Source organism: Arachis ipaensis, chromosome B9 (assembly GCF_059453495.1).
Source record: "Arachis ipaensis isolate K30076 ecotype BB chromosome B9, ASM5945349v1, whole genome shotgun sequence".
In the NCBI taxonomy this organism is placed as follows: Eukaryota; Viridiplantae; Streptophyta; class Magnoliopsida; order Fabales; family Fabaceae; genus Arachis; species Arachis ipaensis.
In genome coordinates, this window is record NC_142444.1 from 85015168 (window position 1) to 85027682 (window position 12515).

General features: G+C 41.1%; 1 non-coding gene across 1 annotated transcript; it reads right to left on the reverse strand.

Moving 5' to 3' along the window:
* Nucleotides 1-9287: 9287 nt before the first annotated feature.
* On the reverse strand, nt 9288-9391 carry LOC148545292 (small nucleolar RNA R71). Its single transcript, XR_015900850.1, has one exon. It is a non-coding gene; the product is annotated as a small nucleolar RNA R71 (small nucleolar RNA).
* Nucleotides 9392-12515: the final 3124 nt, after the last annotated feature.

A 12515-nucleotide genomic window follows, 5' to 3' on the forward strand; every position in this document is an offset into this window, starting at 1 on the left:
TGGGTGGGGAAATCAACAAGACCAAAGCCTTGATCAAAGACGCCCAAATCCCAACAATGCAAGCCGCCAACATTTCACATCTAGACCATATCAACGCCCCCATAACAACACCTCTCCACATCCATATCAAAACCAAAATAACTTATCTCATCCTTCCACCTCTAATCCCAATCTACAATCATTTGATGACAGACTCTCAAGGATTGATAATCTACTTGAAGGCATAGGCAAAGAGATTCAAGATAGTAAAGAGTTCCGAGAAGAAGTGATGTCCAATATGCAGAATCAGGATGCTGCCATCAAGAAACCTGAGACACAAATTGGCTGCTTATTCAAGCAAATTTCCAGCCACAACCTTCGCAGTAATACTAGCTCAACACAAAGGGAGGAGTGTCAGGCTATCACCCTTAGGAGTGGGAAGGAACTGAAAGAAACCCCCCAGAAACCACAAGAAAAGGACTCAGATAAAGAGGAAGAAGAGCAGGATGGAGCTCAAGTTCCTAATCTGAGTTCACAAAAAGGGGAAGGAGTACTGAAGCCAGACGTACCAAGAGTCCCATATCCTCAGCAATTAAAGAAGAACGGGGATGACAACTAGTTTTCGAGATTTTTGAAAATCTTCAAGAAACTACAAATCAACATACCCTTTGCTGAAGCAATAGAACAAATGCCACTCTATGCCAAGTTTTTAAAGGAGCTAATGACTAAGAAAAGAAGCTGGAAGAACAACGAGACTGTGATATTAACCGAAGAATGTAGTGCTATCATTCAGCACAAACTACCCCAGAAATTGAAGGATCCTGGGAGTTTTCAGATCCCTTGTATTATAGGGGAAATCACAGTGGAAAAGGCTCTTTGTGACTTAGGAGCCAGCATCAATTTGATGTCGGTAGCTATGATGAGAAAGATGAAGATTGAGGAAGCCAAACCAACAAAGATGGCCTTACAATTGGCAGACCGATCGTTCAAGTTCCCGCATGGCGTCGTAGAAGATTTGCTGGTGAAAGTGGGAGATTTTATCTTCCCAGCAGACTTTATAGTACTGGACATGCAGGAGGAAGCCAAGGCTTCCATCATCTTGGGAAGGCCATTCTTGGCCACTGCTGGAGCTGTCATTGATGTACAAAAAGGAGATCTCACCCTGAGATTACACAATAAAAAGATGACGATCAATGTGTTCAAGGCCATGAGTTACCCATCAGAGCAAATGGGAGAGTGTATGAGGTTGGACTCACTTGAAGATACAGTGCAGGAAAGTTTTGAAGAAGAAGAACTTGAAGGTATAATAGAGGAGGAGTCTACGTTTAGTGAAGAGGTTGCAACAGCAGAGATTCAAATACAAGGTGCACCAAAGGAAGGGAAAGAAAAGTCAGAAGCACCCAAACTTGAACTCAAAGCATTGCTGCCCTCTCTCAAATATGCATACTTAGGAGAAGATGAAAATTACCCAGTAATCATAAGCTCATGTCTCACCCAAGATCAAGAGGATGAACTGCTCAAAGTACTGCGAAACCACAAAGATGCTATTGGTTGGACTCTTGCTGACCTGAAAGGGATAAGTTCGGCCATATGCATGCACAAGATACTGCTGGAAGATGATGCCAAACCATCCATTCAATCCCAAAGGAGGTTGAACCCAATCATGAAGGAAGTGGTACAAAAAGAAGTTATGAAGTTATGGCAGGGAGGGGTAATCTACCCGATCTCAGACAGCCCCTGGGTTAGCCCCATGCATGTTGTCCCAAAAAAGGGAGGAATTACCGTGGTTCCCAATGAGAAGAACGAACTAATTCCTACAAGGACAGTCACAGGATGGCAGATGTGCATAGACTACAGGAAGCTCAATGAGGCTGCACGAAAAGATCATTTCCCCCTTCCATTCATGGATCAGATGTTGGAAAGACTTGCAGGGCACGCATATTATTGTTTTCTCGACGGTTATTCAGGATATAACCAAATAGTGGTTGATCCCAGAGATCAAGAGAAAACCTCATTCACTTGCCCATATGGAGTGTTTGCCTACAGGCGCATGCCATTTGGGTTATGTAATGCACCTGCGACTTTCCAACGCTGCATGCTTTCTATCTTTTCAGATATGATAGAAAAATTCATTGAAGTTTTTATGGATGATTTCTCGGTATTCGGAGATTCTTTCCTTAGTTGCCTACATCACATCGCCTTGGTATTGAAAAGATGCTAAGAGACCAATCTGGTCTTGAACTGGGAGAAATGTCACTTTATGGTGACAGGAGGAATAGTCCTTGGTCACAAAGTTTCTAACCAAGGCATTGAGGTTGACAGAGCCAAAGTAGAACTTATTGAAAAACTGCCTCCACCCAGTGATGCCAGGGCAATTAGGAGCTTTTTAGGGCATGCTGGTTTTTACAGAAGGTTTATTAAAGATTTTTCAAAGATAGCCAAGCCCTTAAGCAATCTCCTTGTATCTGATACACCATTTATCTTTGATGAAACATGCATGTTAGCCTTTGAAAATTTGAAAATGAGGCTATCCTCTGCTCCTATCATTTCCCCACCTGATTGGAATTTACCATTTGAATTAATGTGTGACGCATCTGATTTTGCAATTGGGGCAGTGTTAGGACAGAGGAAAGATAACTTAGTCCATGTGATATACTATGCGAGCAAAGTCCTTAATGATACTCAAAGAAATTATACCACTACTGAAAAGGAGTTGCTAGCAATAGTTTTTGCATTTGACAAGTTTAGATCGTACCTCATTGGTGCTAAAGTGATTGTTTTTACAAATCACACAGCACTTAAATATTTGTTTGTCAAGCAAGAATCAAAGCCAAGACTAATAAGATGGATCTTATTATTGCAGGAATTCAATATTGAGATCAGAGACAAGAAAGGAGTGGAGAACAAGGTAGCAGATCACCTATCCAGGATTCCTCATGATAAAGGTGGAACACCTGATACAAGTGTGAACGAGTTCTTCCCTGATGAGTAGTTGATGATAGTTCACAAAGCACCATGGTTCGCAGACATTGCCAACTTCAAGGCAACTGGGGCATTGCCTCCAGAGATCAATAAACATCAAAAAAGGAAGCTCATGAATGATGCAAAGTACTTTGTCTGGGATGAGCCATATCTATTCAAGAAGTGTTCAGATGGAATCCTTAGAAGATGTGTTTCGGAAGAAGAAGGACGAGAGGTCCTATGGAATTGCCACGGCTCATGCTATGGAGGCCACTTTGGAGGGGATAGAACTGCAGCTAAGGTGGTACAAAGCAGATTCTTTTGGCCCACCCTGTTCAAGGATGCCAAAGAACTAGTAAAGAGCTGCAATTTATGCCAAAGATCTGGAAACTTGCCCAAAAGAAATGAGATGCCACAAAATTTCATCTTGGAACTGGAATTTTTTGATGTGTGGGGAATCGATTTCATGAGACCATTCCCATCCTCATATGCAAACAAGTACATCTTGGTAGCAGTGGATTATATTTTCAAGTGGGTAGAGGCTATTGCAACCCCAACGACTGATAACAGGGTAGTCATGAACTTCCTCAGGAAGAATATCTTTAGCCGGTTTGGAGTCCCACGAGCACTCATCAGTGATGGAGGGAGCCATTTTTGTAACAGACCACTAGAAGCTCTTCTCCTACGATATGGGGTAAAACACAAGGTAGCCACACCTTACCATCCCCAAACAAGTGGACAAACTGAGATATCCAAGAGAGAGCTAAAGAGGATTCTGGAAAAGACTGTGGGTGCATCAAGAAAGGATTGGTCGAAGAAGCTGGATGATGCTCTTTGGGCATACAGAACAGCATTCAAAACACCACTTGGAATGTCCCCATATCAACTAGTGTATGGGAAAGCTTGTCATTTACCACTGGAGCTGGAACACAAAGCTCTCTGGGCTATCAAGATACTAAATTTTGACAGCATTGCTGCTGGTGCAAAGAGGATCTTGCAGCTACAAGAGATGGAGGAATTCAGGTCACAAGCCTATGAAAATACCAAGATGCATAAAGAGAAGGCAAAGAGAAGACATGACCTGCATCTTGCACCTAGGAGTTTCAAAAAAGGGCAGCGAGTACTCCTTTACAATTCCAAATTGAGACTATTCCCAGGAAAACTCAAATCAAGGTGGTCCGGACCTTTTCTTGTCACAAAAGTTTCGCCATATGGACACATCAAAATCATGGATGAAGGATCAGAGAGGACTTTTACAGTGAACGGACAAAGACTCAAGCATTATCTGGGCAACATGGGGGAAAACCCCAGAGTAAATTACCATCTCAAGTAAAGGAGGAACTATCGAGCTAGCGACGATAAAAGAGCGCTCTGTTGGGAGGCAACCCAACCTCAGGTAGTTTCCTTTTCATCTTTATTTCAATAAGGATCACAAGTTATTTCCCCTGTATTGCGAGGAGCTAAGTTTGGTGTTCCACACCAAAACAATTCAAGAGTGAAAGTGTGATTCTAAGTTTGGTGTTCCATCAAAGGAATTTAGTTAGAATCACACTCCATTCCCAAAGCACATTGCTAGCTCCAATCAATCAATGGAAACCACTTAGATTTAGTTAGATTTTAGTTGATAATTGTTTTGTTAAACAACAAGATATGAGGTTCTCTACATATATGCAAGGTTCTGTACTGGGCAAGAAACGAAGTTTGGTGTTGACACACCAAATTAAGTTCAGAAGTCACAAGCATACATGCAAGCTAACTATATCTCAAGTGCTTTGGGAACAAGCAACTTCCAATAACTTTGCAGGAATCTTATGAGGAAATGGTGTACCTTCACCCAAGGAAGTGAGGTAGCAAAGACCAGGATGATGACAAAAAGAGGGCAACTAGAAACCATCACCTGAAGGTTGTATTGTCACTTAACTCCATGTACTTAGAATGTTGAAAATTGGAAGACCGAATGCAATCTTGATTAATAGTTACATGTTAGTTTGAACCTTTTTAAATTATGTCTTTTAAGTTTTTGTGTTGAAGAGGTCTATGTTTGCTAGTCTTTATGTCACTGCATCCTTACTTTGCTTACTTGTATGCTTGTCCCTTTGAATCAAATGAAAAGAGAATGAGTATTTTTAAAGACCAGAGAAGAGTTCATACTATGGAGTAAGTTCATGAGTTTATGGTATAGTCATAAGTTAGCTAAGTTGGTTCAACCACAAGGTGGGAGGACAACTATCTGTCATGAATACTATGCTTGAGACACACCCCATGAGACTAGCTGAATAAGAAGATCCTAATAAGAAAAAGGGACAGAACAATAAAGGTTGAAAAATAAAAGAAAAAGAGTAAGTAATAAGGCTAGGCACCAATGGTTTTAATCTTGAGGCATGTGTCTGTGGTGCTCCTGTGTGAGGGATCTACTTGGATGAATAAGCTCTTAGGGGTGCCTTATCACTTCGTAACTTGGGTTAACTAACTCGGGATTATCAGCTGAAAGTCCACTATCAAGAGTAACCCTCACTACAGAGCATTTAGTAACCCAAAGAGGTGCTGGACACCAAAGTCTCAAGAAAAGAAAATAAATAAACTATATGCCTGTGGTGTGTATGTATGGGGGAGAGACTTGAGCAAGTAAGTCCTTAGGGGTGCTTCAACACTTAGCACCTTGAACCAACTGGTTCGGGAGTGTTGGCTGAAAGCTTATTTTAAAGAGTTGCTCCCTTACAGAGCACTTAGCCTAAGAACAAAAATAAGCCCTGAAATGACAACAAAAGGATCAATGAATAAAAGTCTTATGGGATGCAATCACAGTGAGTATTCTAGGACATGATAAAGGTCTGAAAGCCAGGAATGAACCTAAGTTGCTATGCATGAAACCACCATAAAACCAGGGACATGACTTCCACAATAATGACTCATTTCTCTTGGCATTCCATTCATCATTCTCTTGTTCCAGTACTTGCTTAGGGACAAGCAAGCTTTAAGTTTGGTGTTGTGATGCCAAGGAATTTTGGCCAGTTTCATTGACCTTTTCTTTACTGTTTTTAGGGTAGTTTCATGCATTTCCTTAGGAAATAAGCTAGTTTTGGGTAGATATTCACTTACATCTTGATTCAAGCATACATTGTGCACTTTACATGATTTCATGAGGATTTTGCATGAATTTAATGACAAATTGGATGTTGCATTTCCCATGACTTGGATTAGAACTTTGATGCACTTTATTGCTTGATTTCAGGACAAAGGAAGCAAAGAAGAACCACATTAGTGGCTACGTTAGTTACACTAACGTTAACACTAACGTGGAATGGGAGTAACTTGCAAAGTTAAAGAGAAAAGTAATTGCCAATAATGCTCTCGAAGCCATCATTGCCCACGTTAAGAGTCACGTTAACTAAGTTAACGTGAACTCTAACATGGAAGAAAGGAAATGGAGCCAACGTTAGTGACACTTAACATTATCACTAATGTTGGACCAAGCTCATAAGTGGCCACGTTAGTTGCCACGTTAACTTAGTTAATGTGGCCTCTAACGTTAAGAAGTAAAGGGGAAGCCAACGTTAGTGACATTCAACTTTATCACTAACATTGGCCAAGTCACAATAAGCCACGTTAACTACCACGTTAACCTAGTTAACATCGAAGCTAACGTGAAGAAACAAGGTGGTCGACAACGTTAGTGACACCAAACATTGTCACTAACGTTGGAAGGAACCCACACAAGCCCCAATAAGCCACGTTAACTCCCACGTTAACTTAGTTAACGTGAAAGTTAACGTGAAGAAGGGAGGTGATCGCCAACGTTAGTGACACCCAACATTGTCACTAACGTTGGAATGAGCCCACACAAGCCACTATGAGCCACGTTAACTCCCACGTTAACTTAGTTAACATGGAAGCTAACGTGGATAAGGGAATGATGAGCCAAAGTTAGTGACACTCAACTTTGTCACTAACGTTGGAGATAGCTAGCATGGCCACGTTAGAAGCCACGTTAACCTAGTCAACGTGGACTCTAACATGAGAAATAGGGGTACATTGGAACGTTAGTGGCAATGGTAAGTGTCACTAACGTTCTCGAAGGTTGGCAAGCCTACGTTAAAAGAGCCACGTTAACTAAGTTAACGTGGACTCTAACGTAGGGAAGGGGGAGACTTCTCAACGTTATTGGGAAAGGCAAGTCCCAATAACGTGTGCGAAGGACAAAGAGGCAACGTTAGTGGCAACATTTGTGCCACTAACGTTAAAGATAACGTGGCTCTTACTTGGGTGAGGAACGTTAGTGAAAAAGGTGATTGTCACTAACGTTCTCGAACCCATATTTTCACTGAACGTTAACACCACTAACGTCCTGAGCTAAAGTCTCTGCCCACTTCACACTTTCTCTCTGCAAGTAAAGCCAAGCCCAATGAAGAAGAGAACTGCTTCAAACTCAAGATCCAAAGGCCCATACCCAAGACTTGAAGAGCCAACTAGAAGAACAGAAGAGTAGTATATATAGGAGTAGCTTTGAATTAAATAGGGAGTTGGAAATTATAGGGAGCCTCTTGGCATAGAACTACTCTCTATATTTTACTTTCTCTGCACCTCTAGTTTCATAATGTATTCTCCATATTTGTTTTCATTTTCCAGAGCTATGAACAACTAAACCCCTTTCATTTGGTTAGGGAGCTCTGTTGTAATTTGATGGATCAATACTAGTTTTCATTATTCTTCTTCTATCTTTTCTCTTGATTTTACTTGAAAGCTTTCGATCTTCATCCAATTGGGTAGTTATCTTGGAAAAGAAGCTATTCAAACTTGGATCTCTTCTGAACCTTGAAAGAGGAATGAAGAGATCATGCTAGAAATGCTTTCTCATGCTGGACCAAATTGGGTTTGGATGGATATGTGACTATAATCCTCTCAACACTTGATTTGGAAAATGCATGTGGTATAATCAGTGACCATACTTCATCTCTTCTCATGAGCAATTGACCAAGGAATTAGCTATTGATTAAGGTTTGAGAGATTGAATTATAAGAAATTTTAATTCGATCACTTAAGATTGGCAAGGAGATCAATGAGTGCATTGATTGAGGAAGAGATGAAAATGAAATTGATCCGGAGAATGCAACATCTCCTGAGCCCAATGAACTCTCCATTTCTGATCTTACCCATTCTCTTTATTTTCTGTCATTTACTTTTATGAGAAATTACCCCATTCCCATTTAAGATTCTGCAATTTACTTTCCGTCATCTACATTCAGCTCTTTATTTCCAGCATTTACTTTTCTGTTATTTACTTTCCCGCCATTTAATTTTCTACAATTCTCAACTCAAATTCTTATTCGCTCAACTAGAACATTCCTCTAGTTAAAGTTGCTTGATCAATCAATCCCTGTGGGATTCGACCTCACTCTATTGTGAGTTTTACTTGACGACGAATTCGGTACACTTGCCGAAGGAGATTTGTCACGAGACAAGTTTTCCGTGCATCAAGTTTATGGCGCCGTTGCCGGGGATTGATTGTGCATCAACAATGATTAAATTGGAGGATAACTAGATTGAGCATTTTATTTTTGTTTGATTTAATTTTCTGTTTGAGTAATTTACTTTCAGTTTTAGTTAATTTCTTCCCTTCCCCCTACTTTTTCGTTTTCAGTTATTTACCATTCATTTCACTAACCCACTAACTGTTTGATATATTGCATCACTCACACTAACAGTCATTCTGACAGAAATACTTTCTGCATCTATTTTCCTTGCTTGTACTTGTTGGTTGTATGACAGGGAGAAGAAGCAGGGCTTCAAATTTCTTTGATTCTGAACCTGAGAGGACCTTCTTGAGATTAAGGAGAGAAGCAAGAGGAAAAAGAGTAGTTGGTGCTGAGGAAGAGGAGGAATACTTTGAACCAAACATGGAAGAAAACATGGAAAACCATCATGAAGAAGAGACTCACAACCATGGCGGAGGAGGTCGAGCAAATCATGCTGGGGAGGATAGAAGAGTTTTAGGCTCTTACATCAATCCAAACCCAGGAAACTGTGGAAGTAGCATTCAAAAGCCAACCATCCACGCCAACAATTTTGAACTGAAGCCACAGCTCATCACCCTTGTTCAGAACAACTGTTCGTTCAGAGGAAGTGTCCAAGAAGACCCCAATCAACATCTAACCACCTTTCTGAGAATATGTGACACAGTGAAATCTAATGGTGTTCATCCTGACGCCTATAGACTGCTCTTATTTCCATTCTCACTCAAGGATAAGGCAGCCAAGTGGCTGGAGTCTTTCCCGAAGGAGAGCTTGACAACTTGGGAAGATGTGGTGAACAAATTCTTAGCAAGATTCTACCCCCCTCAACGAATCAATAGGCTGAGAGCTAAGGTCCGAACTTTCAGGCAACAAGATGGTGAGACTCTGTATGAAGCATGGGAGAGGTTTAAGGACCTGACAAGGAGGTGTCCATCTGACATGTTCAACGAATGGGTGCAGCTGCACATTTTCTATGAAGGGCTCTCTTATGTGTCAAAGAAGTCCGTAGACCATTCATCGGGAGGATCTTTGAACAAGAAGAAGACTATTGAGGAAGCCATAGATGTCATTGAAACTGTAGCAGAGAATGACTACTTCTATGCTTCCGAAAGAGGCAACACTAAGGGAGTAATGGAGCTAAACAATGTAGATGCTCTGCTGGCCCAAAAAAAGCTCATTACCCAGCAGCTAGCTTACCTCACCAAGAAGATGGAGAGGAACCAAGTAGCAGCAATCTCCACTTCATCAACAACCCAAGAAGGAGTGAATGAAGAAGCAGAAGGTAGTCAGGAACAAGCCAACTACATTGGGAATTCACCTAGGCAAAACCATGATTGATACTCCAAGACCTACAACCCTGGATGGAGGAATCACCCAAACTTTGGGTGGGAAAATCAACAAGACCAAAGCCTTGATCAAAGATGCCCAAATCCCAACAATGCAAGCCACCAACATTTCACATCTAGACTATATCAACACCCTAATAACAACACCTCTCCACATCCACATCAAAACCAAAATAAGTTACCTCATCATTCCACCTCTAATCCCGATCTACAATCATTTGATGACAGACTTTCAAGGATTGAGAATCTACTGGAAGGCATAGGCAAGGAGATTCAAGACAACAAGGTGTTCTAGGAGGAAGTGCGAGCCAGTTTCAAGAACCAGGGAGACACAATCAAGAGGTTGGAATCTCAAGTGGGGTATCTCTCTGAGCAAATTCCCAAATCCACAGATGGATTTCCAAGTGACACAGAGAAGAATCCGAGAGGTGAAACAAAGAAAGTAAGATGGGAAGATTGCAAGATGGTCACTATAAGTGATAAGGAGACTGAGGACAAGCCAAGCAAGCTGTCAGAACAACCTGAAGATACCTCAATAGAGAAGAAGGAAAAAGATCACCAAGAACCAGAAATCTCACAACAGGAGCTGCTGAGACTCTATGCACCTTTTCCCCAACTGCTCAATGGTGCTGTGGAGAAGAGAATATACTCAAGGTTTCTAGATTTGTTTGCATCTCTGCATGTCAACATACCAATCATCAAGACTATTCAATAAATGCCTGCATACATCAAGTATATGAAGGAGCTGCTTCCCAGGAAAAGCTCACTTAAGGGAGGCCAAACTATAGTGATGAACGAGGAGTGCAGTGCCTTCATTCAACCATATTTACCTACAAAAAGAAAAGATCCAGGGAGTTTTCATGTCCCCTGTGCCATAGGAGAAACAATGTTTGATAAAGCACTCTACGATTTAGGAGCAAGCATCAATTTAATGCCCTTATCCCTGGTGAAGAGGCTGCAGATCAATGAGATAATGCCCACAGATGTAGTCATCAGGCTGGCTGACAAAACTCAAAAACAATCATTAGGAGTGGTGGAGAATGTACTGGTAAAAGTTGGGAAATACTTTCTTCCCACAGACTTTGTCATCCTAGACATGGAAGAGAGTCACACTCACCCAATCATATTGGGAAGACCATTTCTAGCTACAGCCAGAGCACTCATAGATGTGGAGCGAGGGGAGCTAATATTGAGGATCCATGATGAACGACTCAGCTTTAATGTCTTCAAACTCTCACAAGAAGCAGACCAAGAAAACAAAGAACCAAGAAAAGATCATAATGAGATGCTGACAGAGGAAGCAAGCACTGAAGCACAACCAGTCCATCTGAAAAAGCCCTTGGTTGATGAACAAGGAAATAAGCAGTTGTCACAGCTCAAGGAAAAGCTGGAGGAACCTAAACCACCAGAGACATGTGAAGACAACAACAAAATTTTCTTAGAAGAAGAGGTCACAAAGAGTAAGGCAACATCAAAAAGGGACAAAGAAGAAGGTACCAAGGGGGTGGAGAAACAAGAAGATCCCTACGGAAGACTTCTCTCCAGGGGATAAAGTGATCTCAGCTTACTTTCCAGATATCCCCCCTAATCTCCCCACTGTACCATCTCAGTTACCTAAGGTCTTCACTATCAACAGAGTTCTCTCCTTGGAACACGTAGAGATCATTGATACAACCAATGGATATAAGTCCACAGCAAGAGGGGAGGACTTTAAGCATTACCAACCACCCTGATGCGGGAGAAACGCCAAGCTAGTGACGCTAAAGAAGCGCTTCATGGGAGTGTACTTCACGACAAATTCGGTACACTTGCCGAAGGAAATTTGTTATGAGACAAGTTTTCCGTGCATCAAGTTTATGGTGCCGTTGCCGGGGATTGATTGTGCATCAACAATGATTAAATTGGAAGATAACTAGATTGAGCATTTTATTTTTGTTTGATTTAATTTTCTGTTTGAGTAATTTACTTTCTGTTTTGGTTAATTTCTTCCCTTCCCCCTACTTTTTCTTTGTTATTTACAATTCATTTCACTAACCCACTAACTGTTTGATATATTGCATCACTCACACTAACAGTAATTCTGACAGAAATACTTTCTGCATCTATTTTCCTTGCTTGTACTTATTGGTTGTATGACAGGGAGAAGAAGCGGGGCTTCAACTTCCTTTGATTCTGAACCTGAGAGGACCTTCTTGAGATTAAGAAGGGAAGCAAGAGGAAAAAGAGTAGTTGGTGCTGAGGAAGAGCAGGAATACTTTGAACTAAACATGGAAGAAAACATGGAAAACCACCATGAAGAAGAGACTCACAACATTAGCAGATGAGGTCGAGCAAATCATGCTGGGGAGGATAGAAGAGTTTTAGGCTCTTACATCAATCCGAACCCAGGAAATTATAGGGAGCCTCTTGGCATAGAACTACTCTCTGTATTTTACTTTCTCTGCACTTCTAGTTTCATCATGTATTCTCCATCTTTGTTTTCATTTTCCAGAGCTATGAACAACTAAACCCCTTTCATTGGGTTAGGGAGCTCTGTTGTAATTTGATGGATCAATACTAGTTTTCATTATTCTTCTTCTATCTTTTCTCTTGATTTTACTTGAAAGCTTTCGATCTTCATCCAATTGGGTAGTTATCTTGGAAAAGAAGCTATTCATACTTGGATCTCTTCTGAACCTTGAAAGAGGAATGAAGAGATCGTGCTAGAAATGCTTTCTCA